The sequence below is a fragment of the Chinchilla lanigera genome, unplaced genomic scaffold (genome assembly GCF_000276665.1).
Source record: "Chinchilla lanigera isolate Chin_1 unplaced genomic scaffold, ChiLan1.0 scaffold00071, whole genome shotgun sequence".
NCBI lineage: Eukaryota > Metazoa > Chordata > Mammalia > Rodentia > Chinchillidae > Chinchilla > Chinchilla lanigera.
Window position 1 is genome coordinate 737,155 of NW_004955472.1, and position 9,399 is coordinate 746,553.

The 9,399-nt window shown below is 48.2% G+C and overlaps 1 protein-coding gene and 1 long non-coding RNA gene across 4 annotated transcripts in view; one reads left to right on the plus strand and one right to left on the minus strand.

The window, feature by feature from the left end:
- LOC106150333 overlaps nt 1–3,726 on the plus strand; it is a 13,202-nt gene extending 9,476 nt beyond the window's left edge. Inside the window, exons 3-4 of one of the 3 annotated variants that reach the window (XR_001237078.1) lie at nt 1,117–1,217; nt 2,216–3,726. This is a non-coding gene — a long non-coding RNA (uncharacterized LOC106150333). The remainder of the gene's footprint in view (nt 1–1,116; nt 1,218–2,215) is intronic. The other 2 variants (XR_001237079.1, XR_001237080.1) reach the window with 2 other exon arrangements.
- Nucleotides 1–5,812, minus strand: part of Rusc2 (RUN and SH3 domain containing 2) — a gene marked incomplete in the record, with an annotated part of 44,946 nt that extends 39,134 nt beyond the window's left edge. The window contains 2 exon segments of the mRNA XM_013522959.1: nt 4,221–4,604; nt 5,444–5,812.
- Nucleotides 5,813–9,399: the final 3,587 nt, after the last annotated feature.

Below are 9,399 nucleotides of genomic sequence, written 5' to 3' on the forward strand. Positions count from 1 at the left end.
AAAAAAAAAAAAAAAAAAAAAAAAAAAAGGCTTGAAACTCCTCTTTTCTGAGAGTTATACATGGATAAAGTTAGGGCCAAAGAGGAGAAGAATCTGTTTGGGACTTGAGCAGGTTGAAGTAACAACAGAATCACGTGAAAAATTTCCAAGAAAAGATACAAATCCACAACATTTCATGCTTCATTCTTAAATACAAATCAGTAGCCACGCAAGGATTATCAGACTTTTGAGGAGGGTCTCTAATATAAGGAACAAAGAATATACCAAAACAGGAAACAGGAGTCTAGGAGATTCAGATACAGGCAGAAAAAGACAAAACAAAACAAAACTAACTTATGAGGTCATTTCGTCAATTTATTGATGATACTAACTTTGGACTTTAAGATAGTAAAGTTCTATCTGTAAAGATAGAACTTCTCCTCTATAAAGTCACCATGTTTTCCTTTGTCACAAGCAACCTAGGAGGAGATTACTTTTAGACTGTGTGAATATCCTGTCCCCATCAAATTTTCATCCAATTTTTTTAGCATCCATTGATTATCATCTAAACTATTTACTATGATGGTTGAAAGATGGTAATTTTCTATTATTCCTTCTACCTTTTATTTTATTTTATTTATTTTTTTGTCTTTTTGAGACAGGGTCTCACTATGCAGCTCAGGTTAACCTCGAACTCACAATGATCTTCCTGCCTCAGCCTCCCGAGTGCTGGGATTACAGGCGTGTGCCACCATGCCTGGCTTCCTTCTACATTTTATTAATTGGCATTTTAATGTAAGAAAGATTTTTCCTTTTCCTTCCTTCATTTATTTTGTATAAATATGGGATCTTTTTAAAAAGAAATTTAGTGTATCATAATCTATTAATGTTACTGATTTTTTTTTTTTTTAAGACAGGATCTCACTGTGCAGCTCAGGCTAACCTCGAACTCGCAATGATTCTCCTGCCTGAGCCTCCCAAGTACTGGGATTGCAGGTGTGCGCCACCACGCCTGGCAGTTACTGATTAGATGTTCAGATTATTCCCGATTTGGTACTATTTGGTTTCTTTTTCATTGTGAAGGCCTTTATTGCTATATACAAATTTCTAAAACTTAAATATTTTTACTGATTTTAGATTTACGGAGTAGTTACAAAGCAAGTACGGTGTTCCCATACGTCCTTCGATCGTCCTAATGTCAGCATCTTCATAACCACGGCACTTTTGTTAAAATAAAGGTATGAACACTGAGTACACTATCATGAACAAAATTTCAGACTTTATTCTAAATTTGACCAATTTTCCTACTAAGTAGCTGTTACTTGACTATCAAAACAATACATTATAGCTTTTATGAAACATGTTAGATAAAAACAAAATCGAGCCCCCTGCAGCCCGGGCAGATGTGCTCTGAGTGCTGCAGATGAGCAGCGTCGGAGACACCCGCTAAGAGCAGTTAACAGCACGACACCTGCAGCGCCCACGGCCAAAACAACGAGCATTCCGGACTCTGTGAGGCAGGTAGTTCTCAGGAAAAGCACCAGTGCTACAAAGGACCAGGTGGTGCAACCCCAGTAAGCTTCAGTCCCTGGTCTTTCTCTGTAGTCTGCTGACTTTCCACCTCCTGGACTCTCTTGGAAATCAAGAAGCAGCACTTCTGTCTGTGTTGGCCTAGCCAGGCATCTGCTACTGCAGCAACAGCCCATGGCTGGCCGGGTTTTCCCCTCAGCCTGGATTGGCTCATCCCAGTAGCAAAGATCAGAAATGCTCAAATGAAACAAACCAAAATACACTATGGTAAACTATACTCTGTTCTGATCTAGAAGTATCCAGAGGCTGTTGGTTAATATGCTCTTGTGAGCCCATTAATCCATCACTCAAGCGATGAGTATACACTGCATTCTTGTGGGTGGCACTGGCTGATGTTCAGGGGTAATACTCAACCTGAAGGACTCAGTAATTCAGTCAAAATCATTGTCAGTGAGTCAGGCCTGGTGGTGTACACCTGTAATCCCAACACTGGGGAGGCTGAGGCAGGAAGATCTTGGGGAGTTTGAGGTCAGCCTGGGCTACAAAGTGAGCTCCAGGCCAGCCTGAATTGTGTAGTGAGATCCTGTCTCAAAAAGGCAAAAAAAAAAAAAAGAAATTGTCAGCGCCTCTGGGTTGGGGCAGGACAGCCAGGAATTTGTTTCACAATGGGAGACAAAGGTTAAAACAGTGGTTTCAAAATTTTCAGCCCCTACCGGGAAAAGAGAGCCACCCTGACTGACACAGGGAGTGAATGCCTCAAGCCCCATATCCACTCCCTCTTCTCCCTGTGGGGCCCTGAAAAGCACCTCCGAAAGATTCTCCAGTTTAGAGGAAGAAATTGTGGAACCCTCTGGGCAAAGGCACAAGCAGGGCTGAGCACGGTTTGGGGAGTGAAAAGATGACCGACTGATAGAAACCCCCTCCTCCGGGCCGGAGCACTGCTCCGCGACAGACCCTGGAGAAAGGAGAGTCAGATGCGTGTGATCAGCTACGCTTCTCTCCTTCTTTATGGCTCTGAAACCAAGTGTTCATCAAATGATATTAACTTCACTAACAGCAAACTTAGCTTCCCAGAACAGAAATAAGCTGCGCTGTACGTGAATTCGGGAGAGCCAGCCTGACCCCTCACCCTGTTGAGGGTCTACGTAACCGGAGGACATGAGATGAGACAGAGGCGCTGAGTCTCCTGCAAGGCAAGTATTTCGCTCTGAAACACGAGAGAGATGCTGAAAGAATGTGGAGATTTAAGAAATGGTGCGAGCAGTGATTCCTGCTGGTGTCTGGGGCTGAGTTGCAAAGAGAACAAACAAAGCCGTGAGATGTCTCAGCACACCTGGCCGAGGCTGCAGGAGTCCGATTCCACAGGAACGCACGGCAGCCAGCGCCCAGGAGGCTGTCTGTCCTTCCTCAGGGTAGAGTGTGGCTGCTTCTAGCTGAGAAGGCTCCTGTTCCTCACGAGTTCTGTGTTATTTTGGAGGCCGAGTGAGGCTGGCCAGCATGCTGGGAGTGTGCTAGAAGGGGCCTCGCCTACAGGGCTGTCCCAGACACACCAGCTGCTTCCTTATTAGGCTTCCCTAATATAGTATCCTCTTTCCAAGCATAGAAGTTGCTCTGCTTTCGGCATCTGACATGTTGGAGACAAGTTCAGCTAAAAGTCTACCTCTAAAAGTCAGTTTACAAACACTCTGGAAAAGGCTCGGCCTGGAAGCAGAATGGGCTCTTTCCTAGCCCCCTTGGTGTCACTACCCCTTCCTTTCCCCACACCTGCGTTCTCCCTATGACCTGGAAATACGCAGGCGCCTTTGAAAACAACACTGCGGCAGGCATGGTGCTGCACACCAGCGCGGGGCTGAGGCAGTGAGATTTCAAGTTTGAGGCCAGGCTGGGCAACTCATTGAGACCCCATATCCAAAACCAAACAAACAGCAGATAAAAGGGCCGAGGTGTGGCTGAGTGGTGCAGTGCTTCCCCAGCGTGCACGAGGCCCTGGGTTCAATCCCCGCCACCAACCTACCCGCCCCACCCCCGCGCCCTCCTGCAAGGCCCCGGGACAGAGAACAGCCGGGGAAGACTCTCAGGAGGTTCCAGGCCTTTTACCTCGCAGGCGCAGCAGTGCTTTAAGTTCCCAATGCCCGAATCAACGAACACACTGCAGCACTGGGAGGTTCTACCCAGAAAAGAGCAGGCGAGAAGCCCCGGCCCTCACTGTGCTCAGAGTCATTACCTTCTCTGCGTAAGATCTGAGGATAATAATAAAACTTAGCTTTGTCACAGGGTCTCTTCGCGCTCAAAAAATACTGTATCTAGGAAGAAACCTGCTCCACGGATCTGGACCGTGAATGTTTGCCTTCTCCTAATGGCCAACCTTTGACCCCCGCCTTAGCTCAACCTGTGACCCGTTTGGAGGCAGGAGCTCACGCAGACGCAGCGACCTCTGACTCCTCTCGGGCCTACTCACACACAAGTCAAACTGAAATCCAAGCCCAGGGACGGTTCCCGCGCGAGGTGTTGGTCAGGGCCCTCCGCCGCGTCCTTCGCACTCCAACAGGTACAGATGCACGTGCACACCTGCACGCCCATGTGCACGGCTTCTACCTGCTACAGTTACACCTTTCTAGAGACTGAGACTTTGCTGTATTCCAGTTCCTTCGAGGAGGTAGGCTGGGAGAGAGAGAAGGGCTACAGGGAGCTAAGGAAGACTGAGCTCCTACCTTGACAGACTGACTTCTTCGGATGAGGGGACAGCGAATGCAGCCGGGAATGCGACCGGCAGGATGAAGCCTCCCAGCGCTAGCTGTCGGACAGCAGCAAGGGAGCAGACCACCAGCAGCAGACAGTGCGCCGGGGAACGCTGACAGCAATGGCACAGCTTGCCTTGCTCGGCGGGTGGCGCGCATGTATTTGCAGGAAGAAGTCAGCAGGAACAAAAAGGCCCCTAAGCTGCCCCTGGCTTGCTCAGTGTGGCCAACACCTTGCTTATCCCGTGGCTCCTGGGCTCCAGGAAGCAGTCAGTGTTCTCCTCTCCCCCTTCCCCGCACAGAGGACTGAAGTAGCATGTAGGCTGGTAAGCCACCATCCAATCAGGGTTTCCAAAGCTGTAAATAAAAGGGCACATATGTACAGAGGAGCAGGCTATGAGAAGAATCTAGATTGAATTACACAGCCAGTTGTGGGGCCAGGGTGGGGGAGGCAGGCAACAGAGGGAAGAAGCCTAGCCGCCTTTCAAGGAAATCTTTCCACTCAGGTCTGCCCCTCCCTCAGCATGCCTGCCAGAGGCCGTCAAAGCCTTGCTCCCCTAGGGAACCAAGTTCCAATCTGGCCATGCTCTCCACGGTGCAGGCACCCGAGACTCCTCTGCTGGAGTCACAGCTTTCTTGGGGAGGTGCCTTATCTTCCAACAGACCGTAGGTGACAGCTCGAGAGTCCAGCTCACTGTACTTGGCAGGAGCACTGGGATGGCCTCACTAGCAGGTGATAGCAAAGAGCATTTCTATGTACCAGTGACTGTATTTGCTTTAGTTATAGGACTAAACTGAGTAACAGAAAGTTTAAAAGCAGATAGCATCTGGGCATGGTGGCTCACACCTGTAATCCCAGCACTCAGGAGGCTGAGGCAGGAGGATCGCTATGAGTTTGAGGCCAGCCTGGGCTGCAAAGTGAGTTCAAGACCAGCCTGAACTGCTTAGGGAAACCGGGTTTCAAAAAGACACAAATAAATAAATAAATAAATAAATAACTCTCATACTATGTACAGTGCATATCACACAGTTGGTGTTAAAATGAGCCTGCATTCAAACCTGACACAGCCTGCCAGCTAAGGAACTTTAGGAAGTCAGTTAACCTCTCAAACTTCAGATCCTTCAGTTGTAAAACTGTCATGACATTTTCCCTCAAAGGCTTGGGGTAGAACTAAGATACTATATATAGAACCTACCACATGATGTGTTCAGTATGAAGTTGTTATTATTCTTATTCTTATTATTCTTATTAGTATATCTTTGGCAGATGATCAATGGAGTCCTTTCAACTCTTCTTTCCCAGTTTCCAGAAAACCTAAAGGTTCCAGGTCAAGAAAATTTGCAAGCAAAAATTCTTTAAAAGAGTCAAAAATGCTAGGCATGGTGGTGCACACCTATAATCTCAGCACTCTGAGATGGGGGGCCAGTAGATTGCAAGTTCAAGCCTAACCCGGGCAACTCAATGAAATCCTGCCTCCAAAGGGAAAGTGAAAAAACATCTGGGTATGTACCTCAGTGTGAGGGCTCTGGGTTCAATCTCTGGTAACACACACACACACACACACACACACACACACACACACACAGAGGCTGGGGAGTAGCTCAGTGGTGAAACACTTGGCAGGTGTAAGGCCCTGGGCCTAGTACTGTGGGGCGGGAGGGGTTAAAAAAAAAAAAAAAAAAAAAAAAAGTTGTATTCCTTTTTCCTGTGCCCAGAGCTAGGCCTGAATCAATTACGCTACGGCCCTTACACTCCGGACTGGTACCTGGCCCTGGGAGCCTCAGCCTTTTCTAGACCAAAGACACTACTCCTTCTCTCCTGTCACCTGTTGCAGGACACACTCCCACACTGGTGGTGCTTCTCCTGAGGCCCAGATCGGATCCCAGCAGGTGAGGAGAGGAACTGTCTGATCCCAAGATGGCAGGATAGGTCTATCCAGGCTGCTGTCTGTCCGTCACAGCTGCCTGTGAGACTACAGACTAATAATAGCAACTCTGATGCCAAGGGATTAAGACAGAACTGTGGGAGGTGTTTATTTTTACACTCTGGCGTCAGTATCAAGTTCTACTGGTTATTGACCAAATGTAGGGCAGCTTCCCTCCTATAGGAGCGGCCTTAGGCTTCTCCAGGTTGCTAAGCTGATTCTGGAGGAAACTAGCTTTGTTAAAAACAGTTCTGTAATGACAGAAACAGGGAAGGGGAAGGGGGAAAGCTAGTTCTCATACCCAGCTGTCTAGTCCCAAATCTTTGGGACCAGCTGGGCTGAAAATTGAAAGCTGCTGCTCACAGCATTCTGTTGAGGCGGGGAGACCTTGTGAAAGATTCCAGCGCATTGTTTTGGTCGGGGAACACACAGATACACACTCACAAACTGTTGCACTGAAACGACCTGAACGGCCAGGCCGCCACTTAACCGAGCGGGAACAGCCTCAGTGCGAGCTGTAGGCTCTACAGCGAAGGAATCTGTCTGGCGGAGCTCTGTAAGAGATTTCAGACAAAGGATGGGTAGCCTGGGTGAGACGGGTCCTCGACTGACTTGCATGGCTTTTAGCAAGTACATCAAATTCCTTGCAAATCTGAGCTTCCTCCCTGGACATGGGGTTGAACCGCCAAGGAGCCAGCCTCATCTGGCCAGGAGCCCGTGCCCAGATAATGGCTCTGGAAAGCTCCTTCACCCCCAAGGCCTAGAGAAGGAGGCCCCAGGGATCTCGCGCCTTGACCACAGCACCTGGAGCTCTAGGCTGTCCAATCGTCTCCCCCAAAGCAGCACCCGACACAGACTCCTATTGGACCCAGCGGGCAGACAGGAGCGTGAGGAGGCTGACAGCTGGACGGCCGGTGTAAACAGATGCTGACTGGCCCGCTGCGGAATGACAGCAATGTACCACACACCAGGTAGGAATGCGGCTGCGCAAAGCAAGTGGCCTCGCACAGTAACAGGACCGCCGCACCTCTGCCTCGCGCCGCCTCGAACCGCTGTCGGTGACACAACTACTCACGCTTCAGGAGCGAGGGTTCTGGCACGAAGACCAGTCAGGAAACCGCCATTCAATGTATTTTTTCCTCTCATTCGAGGCTTGTTCACTGGTCGCCAGAACAATGTAGCCCCAGAGACAACCAGATCCGATCACTGGTGATAAAGGGGTGTGATCTCAGCTCGACCTGCAAGCTGCCCGTGCCAAGGATGGCGGCAGGGTGCCCAAGGGTGACACTGCCTTCGTTCCTTGCTTTTCCTCCCACTTGCTGGTCAGCTGGGGCGAGTTGCCTGGGCGAGCGCTAAGCTTGGTTTATCACCTGGGAGAGGGTCCAGCTGTATTCATTTTCTGGTGATGTGGCATGGGAAACATTTGGAGAATAAAAAGAAATAAGAGGAAATGTAAATGCTATTAAGTCTTTGAACTAAGTATTTCAGAAGGCATACGGGAAGAGCGCCCTGGCCTTCTGAGTTTTCCTGTCTTCTAGGTCACAGCGGCCAAGCTGGGAAATGGGCTTGGTCTGTCCACAAAATTCAGTGTCCTTCTTTCAGAACCAGAATCCCCACATCTGGCTTGAGAGCAAGTAAAACAGGACTCTGCTTGCCTAGATATAAGTATCGCTTTCCACTAGCATGCAGCAGAGAAGGTAAAACACGCAAGCATTCACGCCTTGTTCTATCCAGGAGCCCCAAACCTAATTCTGCATGCAGAGGCCCGCCCAGGACACTGACCTGGGCTGGTACCACACTGACACAACACTCAGCAGCAGGACACACTGGATTTAGCCTGCGTCCTGAGAAGGCAACGCTACTGAAGGGACATATGCCATTGCTCAGTTAGAACAAAGGCGATACTGTAAAACCCAACACAAGCCTTCACTCTTTCTAGTCCAGCAGCAACTCCTCAGCATGGGGTTAGTTGGCCAGGTCTCCAGAACTCTCAGAATGGAGAAAGAGAAATCTATTCTTCATTGATGCTGACATTTCTTTTCTGCTGGTGCCTACCCTGGGATTCAAATCAGATATCCGAACCTGCTGCGGGCTTCAGCAAAGGCCTGTGGATCAGGAATCAGCAAACTCTCTGTGAAGGGCCAAAAAGTAGGTATTTAAGGCTTTGTGGGCCACATAATTAGGCCATATATTCTTTTACATTTACATATAAATTGCTAATTTATAACTGTACATTTATGAGGTACAAAATGATATTAGGATTTATGAATGCAATGTGGAATACAGAAATCAAGCCAGTTAACATATGTAGTACCTCATATACCGTACTTACCATATCTTGTGGTGAGAACATCTGAAACTTACTCTAAACAACTGGGAAATGTACAGTGTAATTTTTGCTTTTTCTTTTCTTTCTTTTCACAACCCTTTAAAGATGTAAAAACCACTCACAGTTTGTGGTTCATACAAAAACAGTCTCACATGCCATAATGTGCTGATCCCTACCCTAGACTTTAAAGACCTCATTACTCAAGGTCTGTACCTCAAAGTTCTGACTCCACTGAGTCTGCCTCGAGATGCTCTGTCCTCTTCCTGCAGGGCTGGTCCGGACATATCAGAGGCTACTCTCCCTTAAGAAGCCACTGGGGAGTGTAAAGGAAGAACCTTGGGGTTATTTGCACTCGTCTGACACACTGGCTAGTTTTCCTCACACACAGCATTTCAGAAGCATCTGTGGAATTTAACTTATTGCATTATCACTCTGGGGTGTATAATGAAGCATAAACCATGTTTATCTTTCTATATCTGCTTAATAACACTATCCCATGCTACTGCAAGACCATTCTGCCTGCTCCAGGTCGCAAACCCACACTGCCTGAACTGCCCCAGGCACCAACTCCTCCACTTCCATGTGTGGTATCAACAGTAAAAACCATCAAGAGGAAGATGGGTTTGGACAAAGTAATGCGGATGAAGGGTTTGGAGGCAGGGATGGTTCATTTTGAGTGAAGAGGTAGGGCTGACTGTGAGGCGCAATCACGAACAGATACAGCCTTTGTAAACAGGGACCACGCTGGGTTAGGAGGAACCTAAGGACCAGCAAACGTCTACGAATCTTCAGTTATACCTCCGTACGTACCAGGAGCTGGGAGGAAACAAATGGCTTACAGCTGAAGATTAACACTTGTGATTATGCTGGTTATTATCCACTACGCTACCCACCTACT